This window comes from Aegilops tauschii, chromosome 5 (genome assembly GCF_002575655.3).
Source record: "Aegilops tauschii subsp. strangulata cultivar AL8/78 chromosome 5, Aet v6.0, whole genome shotgun sequence".
Taxonomy (NCBI): domain Eukaryota; kingdom Viridiplantae; phylum Streptophyta; class Magnoliopsida; order Poales; family Poaceae; genus Aegilops; species Aegilops tauschii.
The window spans coordinates 75153850-75175379 of record NC_053039.3 but is presented as its reverse complement, the minus strand read 5'-3'; the positions used below and the strand labels follow the sequence as shown (position 1 = coordinate 75175379).

At 47.6% G+C, this 21530-nt stretch overlaps 37 non-coding genes and 2 pseudogenes across 37 annotated transcripts; all 39 read right to left on the bottom strand.

Annotated features, from left to right (window-relative positions):
• Nucleotides 1–125: 125 nt before the first annotated feature.
• LOC141023507 (5S ribosomal RNA) lies at nt 126–244 on the bottom strand. The gene has a single exon (XR_012185106.1). It is a non-coding gene; the product is annotated as a 5S ribosomal RNA (ribosomal RNA).
• Nucleotides 245–901: 657 nt separating this feature from the next.
• Nucleotides 902–1020, bottom strand: LOC141025188 (5S ribosomal RNA). The gene has a single exon (XR_012186686.1). It is a non-coding gene; the product is annotated as a 5S ribosomal RNA (ribosomal RNA).
• A 370-nt stretch (nt 1021–1390) lies between these two features.
• Nucleotides 1391–1509, bottom strand: LOC141024347 (5S ribosomal RNA). The gene has a single exon (XR_012185944.1). It is a non-coding gene; the product is annotated as a 5S ribosomal RNA (ribosomal RNA).
• Nucleotides 1510–1880: 371 nt separating this feature from the next.
• Nucleotides 1881–1999, bottom strand: LOC141024735 (5S ribosomal RNA). The gene has a single exon (XR_012186232.1). It is a non-coding gene; the product is annotated as a 5S ribosomal RNA (ribosomal RNA).
• A 655-nt stretch (nt 2000–2654) lies between these two features.
• Nucleotides 2655–2773, bottom strand: LOC141025187 (5S ribosomal RNA). Its single transcript, XR_012186685.1, has one exon. It is a non-coding gene; the product is annotated as a 5S ribosomal RNA (ribosomal RNA).
• Nucleotides 2774–3426: 653 nt separating this feature from the next.
• Nucleotides 3427–3533, bottom strand: LOC141024648 (5S ribosomal RNA; annotated as a pseudogene).
• A 371-nt stretch (nt 3534–3904) lies between these two features.
• LOC141025069 (5S ribosomal RNA) lies at nt 3905–4023 on the bottom strand. The gene has a single exon (XR_012186566.1). It is a non-coding gene; the product is annotated as a 5S ribosomal RNA (ribosomal RNA).
• A 656-nt stretch (nt 4024–4679) lies between these two features.
• Nucleotides 4680–4798, bottom strand: LOC141024331 (5S ribosomal RNA). Its single transcript, XR_012185928.1, has one exon. It is a non-coding gene; the product is annotated as a 5S ribosomal RNA (ribosomal RNA).
• A 653-nt stretch (nt 4799–5451) lies between these two features.
• On the bottom strand, nt 5452–5558 carry LOC141024647 (5S ribosomal RNA; annotated as a pseudogene).
• A 370-nt stretch (nt 5559–5928) lies between these two features.
• LOC141024724 (5S ribosomal RNA) lies at nt 5929–6047 on the bottom strand. Its single transcript, XR_012186221.1, has one exon. It is a non-coding gene; the product is annotated as a 5S ribosomal RNA (ribosomal RNA).
• Nucleotides 6048–6704: 657 nt separating this feature from the next.
• LOC141024007 (5S ribosomal RNA) lies at nt 6705–6823 on the bottom strand. Its single transcript, XR_012185605.1, has one exon. It is a non-coding gene; the product is annotated as a 5S ribosomal RNA (ribosomal RNA).
• A 370-nt stretch (nt 6824–7193) lies between these two features.
• On the bottom strand, nt 7194–7312 carry LOC141024426 (5S ribosomal RNA). The gene has a single exon (XR_012186022.1). It is a non-coding gene; the product is annotated as a 5S ribosomal RNA (ribosomal RNA).
• A 370-nt stretch (nt 7313–7682) lies between these two features.
• LOC141024714 (5S ribosomal RNA) lies at nt 7683–7801 on the bottom strand. The gene has a single exon (XR_012186211.1). It is a non-coding gene; the product is annotated as a 5S ribosomal RNA (ribosomal RNA).
• A 656-nt stretch (nt 7802–8457) lies between these two features.
• LOC141024006 (5S ribosomal RNA) lies at nt 8458–8576 on the bottom strand. The gene has a single exon (XR_012185604.1). It is a non-coding gene; the product is annotated as a 5S ribosomal RNA (ribosomal RNA).
• Nucleotides 8577–8946: 370 nt separating this feature from the next.
• Nucleotides 8947–9065, bottom strand: LOC141024425 (5S ribosomal RNA). The gene has a single exon (XR_012186021.1). It is a non-coding gene; the product is annotated as a 5S ribosomal RNA (ribosomal RNA).
• Nucleotides 9066–9435: 370 nt separating this feature from the next.
• Nucleotides 9436–9554, bottom strand: LOC141025235 (5S ribosomal RNA). Its single transcript, XR_012186733.1, has one exon. It is a non-coding gene; the product is annotated as a 5S ribosomal RNA (ribosomal RNA).
• A 657-nt stretch (nt 9555–10211) lies between these two features.
• LOC141025186 (5S ribosomal RNA) lies at nt 10212–10330 on the bottom strand. The gene has a single exon (XR_012186684.1). It is a non-coding gene; the product is annotated as a 5S ribosomal RNA (ribosomal RNA).
• Nucleotides 10331–10700: 370 nt separating this feature from the next.
• On the bottom strand, nt 10701–10819 carry LOC141024346 (5S ribosomal RNA). The gene has a single exon (XR_012185943.1). It is a non-coding gene; the product is annotated as a 5S ribosomal RNA (ribosomal RNA).
• Nucleotides 10820–11190: 371 nt separating this feature from the next.
• Nucleotides 11191–11309, bottom strand: LOC141025059 (5S ribosomal RNA). The gene has a single exon (XR_012186556.1). It is a non-coding gene; the product is annotated as a 5S ribosomal RNA (ribosomal RNA).
• A 372-nt stretch (nt 11310–11681) lies between these two features.
• LOC141024212 (5S ribosomal RNA) lies at nt 11682–11800 on the bottom strand. Its single transcript, XR_012185810.1, has one exon. It is a non-coding gene; the product is annotated as a 5S ribosomal RNA (ribosomal RNA).
• A 370-nt stretch (nt 11801–12170) lies between these two features.
• LOC141024424 (5S ribosomal RNA) lies at nt 12171–12289 on the bottom strand. The gene has a single exon (XR_012186020.1). It is a non-coding gene; the product is annotated as a 5S ribosomal RNA (ribosomal RNA).
• A 370-nt stretch (nt 12290–12659) lies between these two features.
• Nucleotides 12660–12778, bottom strand: LOC141025234 (5S ribosomal RNA). The gene has a single exon (XR_012186732.1). It is a non-coding gene; the product is annotated as a 5S ribosomal RNA (ribosomal RNA).
• A 657-nt stretch (nt 12779–13435) lies between these two features.
• On the bottom strand, nt 13436–13554 carry LOC141023841 (5S ribosomal RNA). Its single transcript, XR_012185438.1, has one exon. It is a non-coding gene; the product is annotated as a 5S ribosomal RNA (ribosomal RNA).
• Nucleotides 13555–13924: 370 nt separating this feature from the next.
• Nucleotides 13925–14043, bottom strand: LOC141024344 (5S ribosomal RNA). Its single transcript, XR_012185941.1, has one exon. It is a non-coding gene; the product is annotated as a 5S ribosomal RNA (ribosomal RNA).
• A 370-nt stretch (nt 14044–14413) lies between these two features.
• Nucleotides 14414–14532, bottom strand: LOC141025058 (5S ribosomal RNA). Its single transcript, XR_012186555.1, has one exon. It is a non-coding gene; the product is annotated as a 5S ribosomal RNA (ribosomal RNA).
• A 372-nt stretch (nt 14533–14904) lies between these two features.
• Nucleotides 14905–15023, bottom strand: LOC141023889 (5S ribosomal RNA). The gene has a single exon (XR_012185487.1). It is a non-coding gene; the product is annotated as a 5S ribosomal RNA (ribosomal RNA).
• Nucleotides 15024–15393: 370 nt separating this feature from the next.
• Nucleotides 15394–15512, bottom strand: LOC141024297 (5S ribosomal RNA). Its single transcript, XR_012185894.1, has one exon. It is a non-coding gene; the product is annotated as a 5S ribosomal RNA (ribosomal RNA).
• Nucleotides 15513–15883: 371 nt separating this feature from the next.
• On the bottom strand, nt 15884–16002 carry LOC141023862 (5S ribosomal RNA). Its single transcript, XR_012185460.1, has one exon. It is a non-coding gene; the product is annotated as a 5S ribosomal RNA (ribosomal RNA).
• A 369-nt stretch (nt 16003–16371) lies between these two features.
• Nucleotides 16372–16490, bottom strand: LOC141025185 (5S ribosomal RNA). The gene has a single exon (XR_012186683.1). It is a non-coding gene; the product is annotated as a 5S ribosomal RNA (ribosomal RNA).
• Nucleotides 16491–16860: 370 nt separating this feature from the next.
• LOC141024204 (5S ribosomal RNA) lies at nt 16861–16979 on the bottom strand. Its single transcript, XR_012185801.1, has one exon. It is a non-coding gene; the product is annotated as a 5S ribosomal RNA (ribosomal RNA).
• Nucleotides 16980–17345: 366 nt separating this feature from the next.
• Nucleotides 17346–17464, bottom strand: LOC141023752 (5S ribosomal RNA). Its single transcript, XR_012185350.1, has one exon. It is a non-coding gene; the product is annotated as a 5S ribosomal RNA (ribosomal RNA).
• Nucleotides 17465–17833: 369 nt separating this feature from the next.
• Nucleotides 17834–17952, bottom strand: LOC141025184 (5S ribosomal RNA). Its single transcript, XR_012186682.1, has one exon. It is a non-coding gene; the product is annotated as a 5S ribosomal RNA (ribosomal RNA).
• A 370-nt stretch (nt 17953–18322) lies between these two features.
• On the bottom strand, nt 18323–18441 carry LOC141024343 (5S ribosomal RNA). The gene has a single exon (XR_012185940.1). It is a non-coding gene; the product is annotated as a 5S ribosomal RNA (ribosomal RNA).
• Nucleotides 18442–18810: 369 nt separating this feature from the next.
• Nucleotides 18811–18929, bottom strand: LOC141023537 (5S ribosomal RNA). The gene has a single exon (XR_012185137.1). It is a non-coding gene; the product is annotated as a 5S ribosomal RNA (ribosomal RNA).
• A 372-nt stretch (nt 18930–19301) lies between these two features.
• Nucleotides 19302–19420, bottom strand: LOC141024947 (5S ribosomal RNA). Its single transcript, XR_012186444.1, has one exon. It is a non-coding gene; the product is annotated as a 5S ribosomal RNA (ribosomal RNA).
• A 370-nt stretch (nt 19421–19790) lies between these two features.
• LOC141024342 (5S ribosomal RNA) lies at nt 19791–19909 on the bottom strand. Its single transcript, XR_012185939.1, has one exon. It is a non-coding gene; the product is annotated as a 5S ribosomal RNA (ribosomal RNA).
• Nucleotides 19910–20279: 370 nt separating this feature from the next.
• On the bottom strand, nt 20280–20398 carry LOC141023525 (5S ribosomal RNA). Its single transcript, XR_012185125.1, has one exon. It is a non-coding gene; the product is annotated as a 5S ribosomal RNA (ribosomal RNA).
• Nucleotides 20399–20770: 372 nt separating this feature from the next.
• On the bottom strand, nt 20771–20889 carry LOC141023699 (5S ribosomal RNA). Its single transcript, XR_012185298.1, has one exon. It is a non-coding gene; the product is annotated as a 5S ribosomal RNA (ribosomal RNA).
• A 371-nt stretch (nt 20890–21260) lies between these two features.
• On the bottom strand, nt 21261–21379 carry LOC141023612 (5S ribosomal RNA). The gene has a single exon (XR_012185212.1). It is a non-coding gene; the product is annotated as a 5S ribosomal RNA (ribosomal RNA).
• Nucleotides 21380–21530: the final 151 nt, after the last annotated feature.

The window sequence follows — 21530 nt, the reverse complement described above, 5'->3', positions numbered from 1 at the left end:
AGACGCGTGACCAATGAGCAGCGAGCTAAAACATATCGCAAATGTCAAAAATAATATAACGGGGTTAATATATATCGCGCACATGTGATATGTTTGTCATGAGGCACAAAAAATAATTAAAAATGCGAATGCAACACGAGGACTTCCCAGGAGGTCACCCATCCTAGTACTACTCTCACCCAAGCACGCTTAACTTCGGAGTTCTGATGGGATCCGGTGCTTTAGTGCTGGTATGATCGCATCCAACATGTTGCCCCTGCCTTCGTCCCTTATGCTGCCACTCCCAGGTCCACTGCAAAGATGATTGTCATTCTTACTACCATTACAACCGTTGCCTAATAATGGAGAATGCCCTATATATAGTACTTACTCCCCCCCTCAAACACGAAGACGAGTTTACCACGGTTTCCACCCCTCCCTCTATAACGCAGCAACACGTATTTTTTTACCCCTTTCAGAACGCGCTCCTCGCGCCACAAAGCCACCTCTGATGGGATCCAGTGCTTTAGTGCTGGTATGATCGCATCCAACATGTTACCCCCGCCTTCGTCCCTTATGCTTGCCACTCCCAGGTCCACTGCAAAGATTATTGTCATTCTTACTACGATTACAACCGTTGCCTAATAATGGATAATGCCCTATATATACTACTTACTCCCCCCCCCCTCAAACACGGGGACGAGTTTACCACGGTTTCCACCCCTCCCTTCATACCGCAGCAACACGTATTTTTTTAGCCCTTTCAGAACGCGGTCCTCGCGCCACAAAGCCGCCTCTAGACGCGTGACCAATGAGCAGCGAGCTAAAACATATCGCAAATGTCAAAAATAATATAACGGGGTTGATATATATCGCGCACATGTGATATGTTTGTCATGAGGCGCAAAAAATAATTAAAAAGGGAATGCAACACGAGGACTTCCCAGGAGGTCACCCATCCTAGTACTACTCTCGCCCAAGCACGCTTAACTTTGGAGTTCTGATGGGATCCCGTGCTTTAGTGCTGGTATGATCGCATCCAACATGTTACCCCCGCCTTCGTCCCTTATGCTTGCCACTCCCAGGTCCACTGCAAAGATGATTGTCATTCTTACTACCATTACAACCGTTGCCTAATAATGGATAATGCCCTATATATACTAGTTACTCCCCCCCTCAAACACGGAGACGAGTTTACCACGGTTTCCACCCCTCCCTCTATACCGCAGCAACACGTATTTTTTTACCCCTTTCAGAACGCGCTCCTCGCGCCACAAAGCCGCCTCTAGACGCGTGACCAATGAGCAGTGAGCTAAAACATATCGCAAATGTCAAAAATAATATAACGGGGTTAATATATATCGCGCACATGCGATATGTTTGTCACGAGGCGCAAAAAATAATTAAAAAGGGAATGCAACAGGAGGATTTTCCAGGAGGTCACCCATCCTAGTACTACTCTCGCCCAAGCACGCTTAACTTCGGAGTTCTGATGGGATCCGTTGCTTTAGTGCTGGTATGATCGCATCCGACATGTTACCCCCGCCTTCGTCCCTTATGCTTGCCACTCCCAGGTCCACTGCAAAGATGATTGTCATTCTTACTACCATTACAACCGTTGCCTAATAATGGATAATGCCCTATATATACTACTTACTCCCCCCCTCAAACACGGAGACTAGTTTACCACGGTTTCCACCCCTCCCTCTATACCACAGCAACACGTATTTTTTTACCCCTTTCAGAACGCGCTGCTCGCGCCACAAAGCCGCCTCTAGACGCGTGACCAATGAGCAGCGAGCTAAAACATATCGCAAATGTCAAAAATAATATAACGGGGTTAATATATATCGCGCACATGTGATATGTTTGTCATGAGGCACAAAAAATAATTAAAAATGCGAATGCAACACGAGGACTTCCCAGGAGGTCACCCATCCTAGTACTACTCTCGCCCAAGCACGCTTAACTTCGGAGTTCTGATGGGATCCGGTGCTTTAGTGCTGGTATGATCGCATCCAACATGTTGCCCCTGCCTTCGTCCCTTATGCTGCCACTCCCAGGTCCACTGCAAAGATGATTGTCATTCTTACTACCATTACAACCGTTGCCTAATAATGGAGAATGCCCTATATATAGTACTTACTCCCCCCCTCAAACACGAAGACGAGTTTACCACGGTTTCCACCCCTCCCTCTATACCGCAGCAACACGTATTTTTTTACCCCTTTCAGAACGCGCTCCTCGCGCCACAAAGCCACCTCTGATGGGATCCGGTGCTTTAGTGCTGGTATGATCGCATCCAACATGTTACCCCCGCCTTCGTCCCTTATGCTTGCCACTCCCAGGTCCACTACAAAGATTATTGTCATTCTTACTACGATTACAACCGTTGCCTAATAATGGATAATGCCCTATATATACTACTTACTCCCCCCCCTCAAACACGGGGACGAGTTTACCACGGTTTCCACCCCTCCCTCCATACCGCAGCAACACGTATTTTTTTACCCCTTTCAGAACGCGGTCCTCGCGCCACAAAGCCGCCTCTAGACGCGTGACCAATGAGCAGCGAGCTAAAACATATCGCAAATGTCAAAAATAATATAACGGGGTTGATATATATCGCGCACATGTGATATGTTTGTCATGAGGCGCAAAAAATAATTAAAAAGGGAATGCAACACGAGGACTTCCCAGGAGGTCACCCATCCTAGTACTACTCTCGCCCAAGCACGCTTAACTTTGGAGTTCTGATGGGATCCCGTGCTTTAGTGCTGGTATGATCGCATCCAACATGTTACCCCCGCCTTCGTCCCTTATGCCTGCCACTCCCAGGTCCACTCCAAAGATGATTGTCATTCTTACTACCATTACAACCATTGCCTAATAATGGAATATGCCCTATATATACTACTTACTCCCCCCCTCAAACACGGAGACGAGTTTACCACGGTTTCCACCCCTCCCTCTATACCGCAGCAACACGTATTTTTTTACCCCTTTCAGAACGCGCTCCTCGCGCCACAAAGCCGCCTCTCATGGGATCCGGTGCTTTAGTGCTGGTATGATCGCATCCAACATGTTACCCCCGCCTTCGTCCCTTATGCTTGCCACTCCCAGGTCCACTGCAAAGATGATTGTCATTCTTACTACGATTACAACCGTTGCCTAATAATGGATAATGCCCTATATATACTACTTACTCCCCCCCCTCAAACACGGAGACGAGTTTACCACGGTTTCCACCCCTCCGTCCATACCGCAGCAACAAGTATTTTTTTACCCCTTTCAGAACGCGCTCCTCGCGCCACAAAGCCGCCTCTAGACGCGTGAAAAAGCAGCGAGCTAAAACATATCGCAAATGTCAAAAATAATATAACGGGGTTAATATATATCGCGCATATGTGATATGTTTGTCATGAGGCGCAAAAAATAATTAAAAAGGGAATGCAACACGAGGACTTCCCAGGAGGTCACCCATCTCGCCCAAGCACGCTTAACTTCGGAGTTCTGATGGGATCCGGTGCTTTAGTGCTAGTATGATCGCATCCAACATGTTACCCCCGCCTTCGTCCCTTATGCTTGCCACTCCCAGGTCCACTGCAAAGATGATTGTCATTCTTACTACCATTACAACCGTTGCCTAGTAATGGATAATGCCCTATATATACTACTTACTCCCCCCCTCAAACACGGAGACTAGTTTACCACGGTTTCCACCCCTCCCTCTATACCGCAGCAACACGTATTTTTTTACCCCTTTCAGAACGCGCTGCTCGCGCCACAAAGCCGCCTCTAGACGCGTGACCAATGAGCAGCGAGCTAAAACATATCGCAAATGTCAAAAATAATATAACGGGGTTAATATATATCGCGCACATGTGATATGTTTGTCATGAGGCACAAAAAATAATTAAAAATGCGAATGCAACACGAGGACTTCCCAGGAGGTCACCCATCCTAGTACTACTCTCGCCCAAGCACGCTTAACTACGGAGTTCTGATGGGATCCGGTGCTTTAGTGCTGGTATGATCGCATCCAACATGTTGCCCCTGCCTTCGTCCCTTATGCTGCCACTCCCAGGTCCACTGCAAAGATGATTGTCATTCTTACTACCATTACAACCGTTGCCTAATAATGGAGAATGCCCTATATATAGTACTTACTCCCCCCCTCAAACACGAAGACGAGTTTACCACGGTTTCCACCCCTCCCTCTATACCGCAGCAACACGTATTTTTTTACCCCTTTCAGAACGCGCTCCTCGCGCCACAAAGCCACCTCTGATGGGATCCGGTGCTTTAGTGCTGGTATGATCGCATCCAACATGTTACCCCCGCCTTCGTCCCTTATGCTTGCCACTCCCAGGTCCACTACAAAGATTATTGTCATTCTTACTACGATTACAACCGTTGCCTAATAATGGATAATGCCCTATATATACTACTTACTCCCCCCCCCTCAAACACGGGGACGAGTTTACCACGGTTTCCACCCCTCCCTCCATACCGCAGCAACACGTATTTTTTTACCCCTTTCAGAACGCGGTCCTCGCGCCACAAAGCCGCCTCTAGACGCGTGACCAATGAGCAGCGAGCTAAAACATATCGCAAATGTCAAAAATAATATAACGGGGTTGATATATATCGCGCACATGTGATATGTCTGTCATGAGGCGCAAAAAATAATTAAAAAGGGAATGCAACACGAGGACTTCCCAGGAGGTCACCCATCCTAGTACTACTCTCACCCAAGCACGCTTAACTTTGGAGTTATGATGGGATCCCGTGCTTTAGTGCTGGTATGATCGCATCCAACATGTTACCCCCGCCTTCGTCCCTTATGCCTGCCACTCCCAGGTCCACTCCAAAGATGATTGTCATTCTTACTACCATTACAACCGTTGCCTAATAATGGAATATGCCCTATATATACTACTTACTCCCCCCCTCAAACACAGAGACGAGTTTACCACGGTTTCCACCCCTCCCTCTATACCGCAGCAACACGTATTTTTTTACCCCTTTCAGAACGCGCTCCTCGCGCCACAAAGCCGCCTCTCATGGGATCCGGTGCTTTAGTGCTGGTATGATCGCATCCAACATGTTACCCCCGCCTTCGTCCCTTATGCTTGCCACTCCCAGGTCCACTGCAAAGATGATTGTCATTCTTACTACCATTACAACCGTTGCCTAATAATGGATAATGCCCTATATATACTACTTACTCCCCCCCCTCAAACACGGAGACGAGTTTACCACGGTTTCCACCCCTCCGTCCATACCGCAGCAACAAGTATTTTTTTACCCCTTTCAGAACGCGCTCCTCGCGCCACAAAGCCGCCTCTAGACGCGTGAAAAAGCAGCGAGCTAAAATATATCGCAAATGTCAAAAATAATATAACGGGGTTAATATATATCGCGCATATGTGATATGTTTGTCATGAGGCGCAAAAAATAATTAAAAAGGGAATGCAACACGAGGACTTCCCAGGAGGTCACCCATCTCGCCCAAGCACGCTTAACTTCGGAGTTCTGATGGGATCCGGTGCTTTAGTGCTAGTATGATCGCATCCAACATGTTACCCCCGCCTTCGTCCCTTATGCTTGCCACTCCCAGGTCCACTGCAAAGATGATTGTCATTCTTACTACCATTACAACCGTTGCCTAGTAATGGATAATGCCCTATATATACTACTTACTCCCCCCCTCAAACACGGAGACTAGTTTACCACGGTTTCCACCCCTCCCTCTATACCGCAGCAACACGTATTTTTTACCCCTTTCAGAACGCGCTGCTCGCGCCACAAAGCCGCCTCTAGACGCGTGACCAATGAGCAGCGAGCTAAAACATATCGCAAATGTCAAAAATAATATAACGGGGTTAATATATATCGCGCACATGTGATATGTTTGTCATGAGGCACAAAAAATAATTAAAAATGCGAATGCAACACGAGGACTTCCCAGGAGGTCACCCATCCTAGTACTACTCTCGCCCAAGCACGCTTAACTTCGGAGTTCTGATGGGATCCGGTGCTTTAGTGCTGGTATGATCGCATCCAATATGTTGCCCCTGCCTTCGTCCCTTATGCTGCCACTCCCAGGTCCACTGCAAAGATGATTGTCATTCTTACTACCATTACAACCGTTGCCTAATAATGGAGAATGCCCTATATATAGGACTTACTCCCCCCCTCAAACACGAAGACGAGTTTACCACGGTTTCCACCCCTCCCTCTATACCGCAGCAACACGTATTTTTTTACCCCTTTCAGAACGCGCTCCTCGCGCCACAAAGCCACCTCTGATGGGATCCGGTGCTTTAGTGCTGGTATGATCGCATCCAACATGTTACCCCCGCCTTCGTCCCTTATGCTTGCCACTCCCAGGTCCACTGCAAAGATTATTGTCATTCTTACTACGATTACAACCGTTGCCTAATAATGGAAAATGCCCTATATATACTACTTACTCCCCCCCCCCTCAAACACGGGGACGAGTTTACCACGGTTTCCACCCCTCCGTCCATACCGCAGCAACACGTATTTTTTTACCCCTTTCAGAACGCGGTCCTCGCGCCACAAAGCCGCCTCTAGACGCGTGACCAATGAGCAGCGAGCTAAAACATATCGCAAATGTCAAAAATAATATAACGGGGTTGATATATATCGCGCACATGTGATATGTTTGTCATGAGGCGCAAAAAATAATTAAAATGGGAATGCAACACGAGGACTTCCCAGGAGGTCACCCATCCTAGTACTACTCTCGCACAAGCACGCTTAACTTTGGAGTTCTGATGGGATCCCGTGCTTTAGTGCTGGTATGATCGCATCCAACATGTTACCCCCGCCTTCGTCCCTTATGCTTGCCACTCCCAGGTCCACTGCAAAGATGATTGTCATTCTTACTACCATTACAACCGTTGCCTAATAATGGATAATGCCCTATATATACTACTTACTCCCCCCCTCAAACACGGAGACGAGTTTACCACGGTTTCCACCCCTCCCTCTATACCGCAGCAACACGTATTTTTTTACCCCTTTCAGAACGCGCTCCTCGCGCCACAAAGCCGCCTCTAGACGCGTGACCAATGAGCAGTGAGCTAAAACATATCGCAAATGTCAAAAATAATATAACGGGGTTAATATATATCGCGCACATGCGATATGTTTGTCACGAGGCGCAAAAAATAATTAAAAAGGGAATGCAACAGGAGGATTTTCCAGGAGGTCACCCATCCTAGTACTACTCTCGCCCCAGCACGCTTAACTTCGGAGTTCTGATGGGATCCGTTGCTTTAGTGCTGGTATGATCGCATCCGACATGTTACCCCCGCCTTCGTCCCTTATGCTTGCCACTCCCAGGTCCACTGCAAAGATGATTGTCATTCTTACTACCATTACAACCGTTGCCTAATAATGGATAATGCCCTATATATACTACTTACTCCCCCCCTCAAACACGGAGACTAGTTTACCACGGTTTCCACCCCTCCCTCTATACCGCAGCAACACGTATTTTTTACCCCTTTCAGAACGCGCTGCTCGCGCCACAAAGCCGCCTCTAGACGCGTGACCAATGAGCAGCGAGCTAAAACATATCGCAAATGTCAAAAATAATATAACGGGGTTAATATATATCGCGCACATGTGATATGTTTGTCATGAGGCACAAAAAATAATTAAAAATGCGAATGCAACACGAGGACTTCCCAGGAGGTCACCCATCCTAGTACTACTCTCGCCCAAGCACGCTTAACTTCGGAGTTCTGATGGGATCCGGTGCTTTAGTGCTGGTATGATCGCATCCAACATGTTGCCCCTGCCTTCGTCCCTTATGCTGCCACTCCCAGGTCCACTGCAAAGATGATTGTCATTCTTACTACCATTACAACCGTTGCCTAATAATGGAGAATGCCCTATATATAGGACTTACTCCCCCCCTCAAACACGAAGACGAGTTTACCACGGTTTCCACCCCTCCCTCTATACCGCAGCAACACGTATTTTTTTACCCCTTTCAGAACGCGCTCCTCGCGCCACAAAGCCACCTCTGATGGGATCCGGTGCTTTAGTGCTGGTATGATCGCATCCAACATGTTACCCCCGCCTTCGTCCCTTATGCTTGCCACTCCCAGGTCCACTGCAAAGATTATTGTCATTCTTACTACGATTACAACCGTTGCCTAATAATGGAAAATGCCCTATATATACTACTTACTCCCCCCCCCTCAAACACGGGGACGAGTTTACCACGGTTTCCACCCCTCCGTCCATACCGCAGCAACACGTATTTTTTTACCCCTTTCAGAACGCGGTCCTCGCGCCACAAAGCCGCCTCTAGACGCGTGACCAATGAGCAGCGAGCTAAAACATATCGCAAATGTCAAAAATAATATAACGGGGTTGATATATATCGCGCACATGTGATATGTTAGTCATGAGGCGCAAAAAATAATTAAAATGGGAATGCAACACGAGGACTTCCCAGGAGGTCACCCATCCTAGTACTACTCTCGCACAAGCACGCTTAACTTTGGAGTTCTGATGGGATCCCGTGCTTTAGTGCTGGTATGATCGCATCCAACATGTTACCCCCGCCTTCGTCCCTTATGCTTGCCACTCCCAGGTCCACTGCAAAGATGATTGTCATTCTTACTACCATTACAACCGTTGCCTAATAATGGATAATGCCCTATATATACTACTTACTCCCCCCCTCAAACACGGAGACGAGTTTACCACGGTTTCCACCCCTCCCTCTATACCGCAGCAACACGTATTTTTTTACCCCTTTCAGAACGCGCTCCTCGCGCCACAAAGCCGCCTCTAGACGCGTGACCAATGAGCAGTGAGCTAAAACATATCGCAAATGTCAAAAATAATATAACGGGGTTAATATATATCGCGCACATGCGATATGTTTGTCACGAGGCGCAAAAAATAATTAAAAAGGGAATGCAACAGGAGGATTTTCCAGGAGGTCACCCATCCTAGTACTACTCTCGCCCCAGCACGCTTAACTTCGGAGTTCTGATGGGATCCGTTGCTTTAGTGCTGGTATGATCGCATCCGACATGTTACCCCCGCCTTCGTCCCTTATGCTTGCCACTCCCAGGTCCACTGCAAAGATGATTGTCATTCTTACTACCATTACAACCGTTGCCTAATAATGGATAATGCCCTATATATACTACTTACTCCCCCCCTCAAACACGGAGACTAGTTTACCACGGTTTCCACCCCTCCCTCTATACCGCAGCAACACGTATTTTTTACCCCTTTCAGAACGCGCTGCTCGCGCCACAAAGCCGCCTCTAGACGCGTGACCAATGAGCAGCGAGCTAAAACATATCGCAAATGTCAAAAATAATATAACGGGGTTAATATATATCGCGCACATGTGATATGTTTGTCATGAGGCACAAAAAATAATTAAAAATGCGAATGCAACACGAGGACTTCCCAGGAGGTCACCCATCCTAGTACTACTCTCGCCCAAGCACGCTTAACTTTGGAGTTCTGATGGGATCCGGTGCTTTAGTGCTGGTATGATCGCATCCAACATGTTGCCCCTGCCTTCGTCCCTTATGCTGCCACTCCCAGGTCCACTGCAAAGATGATTGTCATTCTTACTACCATTACAACCGTTGCCTAATAATGGAGAATGCCCTATATATAGTACTTACTCCCCCCCTCAAACACGAAGACGAGTTTACCACGGTTTCCACCCCTCCCTCTATACCGCAGCAACACGTACTTTTTTACCCCTTTCAGAACGCGCTCCTCGCGCCACAAAGCCACCTCTGATGGGATCCGGTGCTTTAGTGCTGGTATGATCGCATCCAACATGTTACCCCCGCCTTCGTCCCTTATGCTTGCCACTCCCAGGTCCACTACAAAGATTATTGTCATTCTTACTACGATTACAACCGTTGCCCAATAATGGATAATGCCCTATATATACTACTTACTCCCCCCCCCCTCAAACACGGGGACGAGTTTACCACGGTTTCCACCCCTCCCTCAATACCGCAGCAACACGTATTTTTTTACCCCTTTCAGAACGCGGTCCTCGCGCCACAAAGCCGCCTCTAGACGCGTGACCAATGAGCAGCGAGCTAAAACATATCGCAAATGTCAAAAATAATATAACGGGGTTGATATATATCGCGCACATGTGATATGTTTGTCATGAGGCGCAAAAAATAATTAAAAAGGGAATGCAACACGAGGACTTCCCAGGAGGTCACCCATCCTAGTACTACTCTCGCCCAAGCACGCTTAACTTTGGAGTTCTGATGGGATCCCGTGCTTTAGTGCTGGTATGATCGCATCCAACATGTTACCCCCGCCTTCGTCCCTTATGCCTGCCACTCCCAGGTCCACTCCAAAGATGATTGTCATTCTTACTACCATTACAACCGTTGCCTAATAATGGATAATGCCCTATATATACTACTTACTCCCCCCCTCAAACACGGAGACGAGTTTACCACGGTTTCCACCCCTCCCTCTATACCGCAGCAACACGTATTTTTTTACCCCTTTCAGAACGCGCTCCTCGCGCCACAAAGCCGCCTCTAGACGCGTGACCAATGAGCAGTTAGCTAAAACATATCGCAAATGTCAAAAATAATATAACGGGGTTAATATATATCGCGCACATGCGATATGTTTGTCACGAGGCGCAAAAAATAATTAAAAAGGGAATGCAACAGGAGGATTTTCCAGGAGGTCACCCATCCTAGTACTACTCTCGCCCAAGCACGCTTAACTTCGGAGTTCTGATGGGATCCGTTGCTTTAGTGCTGGTATGATCGCATCCGACATGTTACCCCCGCCTTCGTCCCTTATGCTTGCCACTCCCAGGTCCACTGCAAAGATGATTGTCATTCTTACTACCATTACAACCGTTGCCTAATAATGGATAATGCCCTATATATACTACTTACTCCCCCCCCCTCAAACACGGGGACGAGTTTACCACGGTTTCCACCCCTCCCTCTATACCGCAGCAACCCGTATTTTTTACCCCTTTCAGAACGCGCTCCTCGCGCCACAAAGCCGCCTCTAGACGCGTGACCAATGAGCAGCGAGCTAAAACATATCGCAAATGTCAAAAATAATATAACGGGGTTAATATATATCGCGCACATGCGATATGTTTGTCACGACGCGCAAAAAATAATTAAAAAGGGAATGCAACACGAGGACTTCCCAGGAGGTCACCCATCCTAGTACTACTCTCGCCCAAGCATGCTTAACTTCGGAGTTCTGATGGGATCCGGTGCTTTAGTGCTGGTATGATCGCATCCGACATGTTACCCCCGCCTTCGTCCCTTATGCTTGCCACTCCCAGGTCCACTGCAAAGATGATTGTCATTCTTACTACCATTACAACCGTTGCCTAATAATGGATAATGCCCTATATATACTACTTACTCCCCCCCCCTCAAACACGGATACGAGTTTACCACGGTTTCCACCCCTCCCTCTATACCGCAGCAACACGTATTTTTTTACCCCTTTCAGAACGCGCTCCTCGCGCCACAAAGCCGGCTCTAGACGCGTGACCAATGAGCAGCGAGCTAAAACATATCGCAAATGTCAAAAATAATATAACGGGGTTAATATATATCGCGCACATGCGATATGTTTGTCACGAGGCGCAAAAAATAATTAAAAAGGGAATGCAACAGGAGGATTTTCCAGGAGGTCACCCATCCTAGTACTACTCTCGCCCAAGCACGCTTAACTTCGGAGTTCTGATGGGATCCGGTGCTTTAGTGCTGGTATGATCACATCCGACATGTTACCCCCGCCTTCGTCCCTTATGCTTGCCACTCCCAGGTCCACTGCAAAGATGATTGTCATTCTTACTACCATTACAACCGTTGCCTAATAATGGATAATGCCCTATATATACTACTTACTCCCCCCCTCAAACACGGAGACGAGTTTACCACGGTTTCCACCCCTCCCTCTATACCGCAGCAACACGTATTTTTTTACCCCTTTCAGAACGCGCTCCTCGCGCCACAAAGCCGCCTCTAGACGCGTGACCAATGAGCAGTGAGCTAAAACATATCGCAAATGTCAAAAATAATATAACGGGGTTAATATATATCGCGCACATGCGATATGTTTGTCACGAGGCGCAAAAAATAATTAAAAAGGGAATGCAACAGGAGGATTTTCCAGGAGGTCACCCATCCTAGTACTACTCTCGCCCCAGCACGCTTAACTTCGGAGTTCTGATGGGATCCGTTGCTTTAGTGCTGGTATGATCGCATCCGACATGTTACCCCCGCCTTCGTCCCTTATGCTTGCCACTCCCAGGTCCACTGCAAAGATGATTGTCATTCTTACTACCATTACAACCGTTGCCTAATAATGGATAATGCCCTATATATACTACTTACTCCCCCCCTCAAACACGGTGACTAGTTTACCACGGTTTCCACCCCTCCCTCTATACCGCAGCAACACGTATTTTTTACCCCTTTCAGAACGCGCTGCTCGCGCCACAAAGCCGCCTCTAGACGCGTGACCAATGAGCAGCGAGCTAAAACATATCGCAAATGTCAAAAATAATATAACGGGGTTAATATATATCGCGCACATGTGATATGTTTGTCATGAGGCACAAAAAATAATTAAAAATGCGAATGCAACACGAGGACTTCCCAGGAGGTCACCCATCCTAGTACTACTCTCGCCCAAGCACGCTTAACTTTGGAGTTCTGATGGGATCCGGTGCTTTAGTGCTGGTATGATCGCATCCAACATGTTGCCCCTGCCTTCGTCCCTTATGCTGCCACTCCCAGGTCCACTGCAAAGATGATTGTCATTCTTACTACCATTACAACCGTTGCCTAATAATGGAGAATGCCCTATATATAGTACTTACTCCCGCCCTCAAACACGAAGACGAGTTTACCACGGTTTCCACCCCTCCCTCTATACCGCAGCAACACGTATTTTTTTACCCCTTTCAGAACGCGCTCCTCGCGCCACAAAGCCACCTCTGATGGGATCCGGTGCTTTAGTGCTGGTATGATCGCATCCAACATGTTACCCCCGCCTTCGTCCCTTATGCTTGCCACTCCCAGGTCCACTACAAAGATTATTGTCATTCTTACTACGATTACAACCGTTGCCCAATAATGGATAATGCCCTATATATACTACTTACTCCCCCCCCCCTCAAACACGGGGACGAGTTTACCACGGTTTCCACCCCTCCCTCAATACCGCAGCAACACGTATTTTTTTACCCCTTTCAGAACGCGGTCCTCGCGCCACAAAGCCGCCTCTAGACGCGTGACCAATGAGCAGCGAGCTAAAACATATCGCAAATGTCAAAAATAATATAACGGGGTTGATATATATCGCGCACATGTGATATGTTTGTCATGAGGCGCAAAAAATAATTAAAAAGGGAATGCAACACGAGGACTTCCCAGGAGGTCACCCATCCTAGTACTACTCTCGCCCAAGCATGCTTAACTTTGGAGTTCTGATGGGATCCCGTGCTTTAGTGCTGGTATGATCGCATCCAACATGTTACCCCCGCCTTCGTCCCTTATGCCTGCCACTCCCAGGTCCACTCCAAAGATGATTGTCATTCTTACTACCATTACAACCGTTGCCTAATAATGGATAATGCCCTATATATACTACTTACTCCCCCCCTCAAACACGGAGACGAGTTTACCACGGTTTCCACCCCTCCCTCTATACCGCAGCAACACGTATTTTTTTACCCCTTTCAGAACGCGCTCCTCGCGCCACAAAGCCGCCTCTAGACGCGTGACCAATGAGCAGTGAGCTAAAACATATCGCAAATGTCAAAAATAATATAACGGGGTTAATATATATCGCGCACATGCGATATGTTTGTCACGAGGCGCAAAAAATAATTAAAAAGGGAATGCAACAGGAGGATTTTCCAGGAGGTCACCCATCCTAGTACTACTCTCGCCCAAGCACGCTTAACTTCGGAGTTCTGATGGGATCCGTTGCTTTAGTGCTGGTATGATCGCATCCGACATGTTACCCCCGCCTTCGTCCCTTATGCTTGCCACTCCCAGGTCCACTGCAAAGATGATTGTCATTCTTACTACCATTACAACCGTTGCCTAATAATGGATAATGCCCTATATATACTACTTACTCCCCCCCCTCAAACACGGGGACGAGTTTACCACGGTTTCCACCCCTCCCTCTATACCGCAGCAACCCGTATTTTTTACCCCTTTCAGAACGCGCTCCTCGCGCCACAAAGCCGCCTCTAGACGCGTGACCAATGAGCAGCGAGCTAAAACATATCGCAAATGTCAAAAATAATATAACGGGGTTAATATATATCGCGCACATGCGATATGTTTGTCACGACGCGCAAAAAATAATTAAAAAGGGAATGCAACACGAGGACTTCCCAGGAGGTCACCCATCCTAGTACTACTCTCGCCCAAGCATGCTTAACTTCGGAGTTCTGATGGGATCCGGTGCTTTAGTGCTGGTATGATCGCATCCGACATGTTACCCCCGCCTTCGTCCCTTATGCTTGCCACTCCCAGGTCCACTGCAAAGATGATTGTCATTCTTACTACCATTACAACCGTTGCCTAATAATGGATAATGCCCTATATATACTACTTACTCCCCCCCCCTCAAACACGGATACGAGTTTACCACGGTTTCCACCCCTCCCTCTATACCGCAGCAACACGTATTTTTTTACCCCTTTCAGAACGCGCTCCTCGCGCCACAAAGCCGGCTCTAGACGCGTGACCAATGAGCAGCGAGCTAAAACATATCGCAAATGTCAAAAATAATATAACGGGGTTAATATATATCGCGCACATGCGATATGTTTGTCACGACGCGCAAAAAATAATTAAAAAGGGAATGGAACACGAGGACTTCCCAGGAGGTCACCCATCCTAGTACTACTCTCGCCCAGGCACGCTTAACTACGGAGTTCTGATGGGATCCGGTGCTTTAGTGCTGGTATGATCGCATCCTACATGTTACCCCCGCCTTCGTCCCTTATGCTTGCCACTCCCAGGTCCACTGCAAAGATGATTGTCATTCTTACTACCATTACAACCGTTGCCTAATAATGAATAATGCCCTATATATACAACTTACTCCCCCCCCTCAAACACGGAGACGAGTTTACCACGGTTTCCACCCCACCCTCTATACCGCAGCAACACGTATTTTTTTACCCCTTTCAGAACGCGCTCCTCGCGCCACAAAGCCGCCTCTAGACGCGTGCCAATGAACAGCGAGCTAAAACATATCGCAAATGTCAAAAATAATATAACGGGGTTAATATATATCGCGCACATGCGATATATTTGTCACGAGGCGCAAAAAATAATTAAAAAGGGAATGCAACACGAGGACTTCCCAGGAGGTCACCCATCCTTGTACTACTCTCGCCCAAGCACGCTTAACTTCAGGGTTCTGATGGGATCCGGTGCTTTAGTGCTGGTATGATCGCTTCCGACATTTTACCCCCGCCTTCGTCCCTTATGCTTGCCACTCCCAGGTCCACTTCAAAGATGATTGTCATTCTTACTACCATTACAACCGTTGCCTAATAATGGATAATGCCCTATATATACTACTTACTCCCCCCCCCTCAAACACGGAGACGAGTTTACCACGGTTTCCACCCCTCCCTCTATACCGCAGCAACACGTATTTTTTACCCCTTTCAGAACGCGCTCCTCGCGCCACAAAGCCGCCTCTAGACGCGTGACCAATGAGCAGCGAGCTAAAACATATCGCAAGTGTCAAAAATAATATAACGGGGTTAATATATATCGCGCACATGTGATATGTTTGTCATGAGGCGCAAAAAATAATTATAAAGGGAATGCAACACGAGGACTTCCCAGGAGGTCACCCATCCTAGTACTACCCTCGCCCAAGCACGCTTAACTTCGGAGTTCTGATGGGATCCGGTGCTTTAGTGCTGGTATGATCGCATCCGACATGTTGCCCATGCCTTCGTCCCTTATGCTGCCACTCCCAGGTCCACTGCAAAGATGATTGTCATTCTTACTACCATTACAACCGTTGCCTAATAATGGAGAATGCCCTATATATAGTACTTACTCCCCCCCTCAAACACGAAGACGAGTTTACCACGGTTTCCACCCCTCCCTCCATACCGCAGCAACACGTATTTTTTTACCCCTTTCAGAACGCGGTCCTCGCGCCACAAAGCCGCCTCTAGACGCGTGACCAATGAGCAGCGAGCTAAAACATATCGCAAATGTCAAAAATAATATAACGGGGTTGATATATATCGCGCACATGTGATATGTTTGTCATGAGGCGCAAAAAAAAATTAAAAAGGGAATGCAACACGAGGACTTCCCAGGAGGTCACCCATCCTAGTACTACTCTCGCCCAAGCACGCTTAACTTTGGAGTTCTGATGGGATCCCGTGCTTTAGTGCTGGTATGATCGCATCCAACATGTTACCCCCGCCTTCGTCCCTTATGCTTGCCACTCCCAGGTCCACTGCAAAGATGATTGTCATTCTTACTACGATTACAACCGTTGCCTAATAATGGATAATGCCCTATATATACTACTTACTCCCCCCCTCAAACACGGGGACGAGTTTACCACGGTTTCCACCCCTCCCTCCATACCGCAGCAACACGTATTTTTTTACCCCTTTCAGAACGCGGTCCTCGTGCCACAAAGCCGCCTCTAGACGCGTGACCAATGAGCAGCGAGCTAAAACATATCGCAAATGTCAAAAATAATATAACGGGGTTGATATATATCGCGCACATGTGATATGTTTGTCATGAGGCGCAAAAGATAATTAAAAAGGGAATGCAACACGAGGACTTCCCAGGAGGTCACCCATCCTAGTACTACTCTCGCGCAAGCACGCTTAACTTCAGAGTTCTGATGGGATCCCGTGCTTTAGTGCTGGTATGATCGCATCCAACATGTTACCCCCGCCTTCGTCCCTTATGCTTGCCACTCCCAGGTCCACTGCAAAGATGATTGTCATTCTTACTACTATTACAACCGTTGCCTAATAATGGATAATGCCCTATATATACTACTTACTCCCCCCTCAAACACGGAGACGAGTTTACCACGGTTTCCACCCCTCCCTCTATACCGCAGCAACACGTATTTTTCCCCTTTCAGAACGCGCTCCTCGTGCCACAAAGCCGCCTCTAGACGCGTGACCTATGAGCAGCGAGCTAAAACATATCGCAAATGTCAAAAATAATATAACGGGGTTAATATATATCGCGCACATGTGATATGTTTGTCATGAGGCGCAAAAAATAATTATAAAGGGAATGCAACACGAGGACTTCCCAGGAGGTCACCCATCCTAGTACTACCCTCGCCCAAGCACGCTTAACTTCGGAGTTCTGATGGGATCCGGTGCTTTAGTGCTGGTATGATCGCATCCGACATGTTGCCCATGCCTTCGTCCCTTATGCTGCCACTCCCAGGTCCACTGCAAAGATGATTGTCATTCTTACTACCATTACAACCGTTGCCTAATAATGGAGAATGCCCTATATATAGTACTTACTCCCCCCCTCAAACACGAAGACGAGTTTACCACGGTTTCCACCCCTCCCTCCATACCGCAGCAACACGTATTTTTTTACCCCTTTCAGAACGCGGTCCTCGCGCCACAAAGCCGCCTCTAGACGCGTGACCAATGAGCAGCGAGCTAAAACATATCGCAAATGTCAAAAATAATATAACGGGGTTGATATATATCGCGCACATGTGATATGTTTGTCATGAGGCGCAAAAAATAATTAAAAAGGGAATGCAACACGAGGACTTCCCAGGAGGTCACCCATCCTAGTACTACTCTCGCCCAAGCACGCTTAACTTTGGAGTTCTGATGGGATCCCGTGCTTTAGTGCTGGTATGATCGCATCCAACATGTTACCCCCGCCTTCGTCCCTTATGCCTGCCACTCCCAGGTCCACTGCAAAGATGATTGTCATTCTTACTACCATTACAACCGTTGCCTAATAATGGATAATGCCCTATATATACTACTTACTCCCCCCCTCAAACACGGAGACGAGTTTACCACGGTTTCCACCCCTCCCTCTATACCGCAGCAACACGTATTTTTTTACCCCTTTCAGAACGCGCTCCTCGCGCCACAAAGCCGCCTCTAGACGCGTGACCAATGAGCAGTGAGCTAAAACATATCGCAAATGTCAAAAATAATATAACGGGGTTAATATATATCGCGCACATGCGATATGTTTGTCACGAGGCGCAAAAAATAATTAAAAAGGGAATGCAACAGGAGGATTTTCCAGGAGGTCACCCATCCTAGTACTACTCTCGCCCAAGCACGCTTAACTTCGGAGTTCTGATGGGATCCGTTGCTTTAGTGCTGGTATGATCGCATCCGACATGTTACCCCCGCCTTCGTCCCTTATGCTTGCCACTCCCAGGTCCACTGCAAAGATGATTGTCATTCTTACTACCATTACAACCGTTGCCTAATAATGGATAATGCCCTATATATACTACTTACTCCCCCCCCTCAAACACGGAGACGAGTTCACCACGGTTTCCACCCCTCCCTCTATACCGCAGCAACACGTATTTTTTACCCCTTTCAGAACGCGCTCCTCGCGCCACAAAGCCGCCTCTAGACGCGTGACCAATGAGCAGCGAGCTAAACATATCGCAAATGTCAAAAATAATATAACGGGGTTAATATATATCGCGCACATGCGATATGTTTGTCACGACGCGCAAAAAATAATTAAAAAGGGAATGCAACACGAGGACTTCCCAGGAGGTCACCCATCCTAGTACTACTCTCGCCCAAGCACGCTTAACTTCGGAGTTCTGATGGGATCCGGTGCTTTAGTGCTGGTATGATCGCATCCGACATGTTACCCCCGCCTTCGTCCCTTATGCTTGCCACTCCCAGGTCCACTGCAAAGATGATTGTCATTCTTACTACCATTACAACCGTTGCCTAATAATGGATAATGCCCTATATATACTACTTACTCCCCCCCCCTCAAACACGGAGACGAGTTTACCACGGTTTCCACCCCTCCCTCTATACCGCAGCAACACGTATTTTTTTACCCCTTTCAGAACGCGCTCCTCGCGCCACAAAGCCGGCTCTAGACGCGTGACCAATGAGCAGCGAGCTAAAACATATCGCAAATGTCAAAAATAATATAACGGGGTTAATATATATCGCGCACATGCGATATGTTTGTCACGACGCGCAAAAAATAATTAAAAAGGGAATGCAACACGAGGACTTCCCAGGAGGTCACCCATCCTAGTACTACTCTCGCCCAAGCACGCTTAACTTTGGAGTTCTGATGGGATCCGGTGCTTTAGTGCTGGTATGATCGCATCCTACATGTTACCCCCGCCTTCGTCCCTTATGCTTGCCACTCCCAGGTCCACTGCAAAGATGATTGTCATTCTTACTACCATTACAACCGTTGCCTAATAATGGATAATGCCCTATATATACTACTTACTCCCCCCCTCAAACACGGAGACGAGTTTACCACGGTTTCCACCCCTCCCTCTATACCGCAGCAACACGTATTTTTTTACCCCTTTCAGAACGCGCTCCTCGCGCCACAAAGCCGCCTCTAGACGCGTGACCAATGAGCAGTGAGCTAAAACATATCGCAAATGTCAAAAATAATATAACGGGGTTAATATATATCGCGCACATGCGATTTGTTTGTCACGAGGCGCAAAAAATAATTAAAAAGGGAATGCAACAGGAGGATTTTCCAGGAGGTCACCCATCCTAGTACTACTCTCGCCCAAGCACGCTTAACTTCGGAGTTCTGATGGGATCCGTTGCTTTAGTGCTGGTATGATCGCATCCGACATGTTACCCCCGCCTTCGTCCCTTATGCTTGCCACTCCCAGGTCCACTACAAAGATGATTGTCATTCTTACTACCATTACATCCGTTGCCTAATAATGGATAATGCCCTATATATACTACTTACTCCCCCCCCTCAAACACGGAGACGAGTTTACCACGGTTTCCACCCCTCCCTCTATACCGCAGCAACACGTATTTTTTACCCCTTTCAGAACGCGCTCCTCGCGCCACAAAGCCGCCTCTAGACGCGTGACCAATGAGCAGCGAGCTAAAACATATCGCAAATGTCAAAAATAATATAACGGGGTTAATATATATCGCGCACATGCGATATGTTTGTCACGACGCGCAAAAAATAATTAAAAAGGGAATGCAACACGAGGACTTCCCAGGAGGTCACCCATCCTAGTACTACTCTCGCCCAAGCACGCTTAACTTCGGAGTTCTGATGGGATCCGGTGCTTTAGTGCTGGTATGATCGCATCCGACATGTTACCCCCGCCTTCGTCCCTTATGCTTGCCACTCCCAGGTCCACTGCAAAGATGATTGTCATTCTTACTACCATTACAACCGTTGCCTAATAATGGATAATGCCCTATATATACTACTTACTCCCCCCCCCTCAAACACGGAGACGAGTTTACCACGGTTTCCACCCCTCCCTCTATACCGCAGCAACACGTATTTTTTTACCCCTTTCAGAACGCGCTCCTCGCGCCACAAAGCCGGCTCTAGACGCGTGACCAATGAGCAGCGAGCTAAAACATATCGCAAATGTCAAAAATAATATAACGGGGTTAATATATATCGCGCACATGCGATATGTTTGTCACGACGCGCAAAAAATAATTAAAAAGGGAATGCAACACGAGGACTTCCCAGGAGGTCACCCATCCTAGTACTACTCTCGCCCAAGCACGCTTAACTACGGAGTTCTGATGGGATCCGGTGCTTTAGTGCTGCTATGATCGCATCCTACATGTTACCCCCGCCTTCGTCCCTTATGCTTGCCACTCCCAGGTCCACTTCAAAGATGATTGTCATTCTTACTACCATTACAACCGTTGCCTAATAATGAATAATGCCCTATATATACAACTTACTCCCCCCCCCTCAAATACGGAGACGAGTTTACCACGGTTTCCACCCCACCCTCTATACCGCAGCAACACGTATTTTTTTACCCCTTTCAGAACGCGCTCCTCGCGCCACAAAGCCGCCTCTAGACGCGTGCCAATGAACAGCGAGCTAAAACATATCGCAAATGTCAAAAATAATATAACGGGGTTAATATATATCGCGCACATGCGATATGTTTGTCACGAGGCGCAAAAAATAATTAAAAAGGGAATGCAACACGAGGACTTCCCAGGAGGTCACCCATCCTTGTACTACTCTCGCCCAAGCACGCTTAACTTCGGAGTTCTGATGGGATCCGGTGCTTTAGTGCTGGTATGATCGCTTCCGACATTTTACCCCCGCCTTCGTCCCTTATGCTTGCCACTCCCAGGTCCACTTCAAAGATGATTGTCATTCTTACTACCATTACAACCGTTGCCTAATAATGGATAATGCCCTATATATACTACTTACTCCCCCCCCCCTCAAACACGGAGA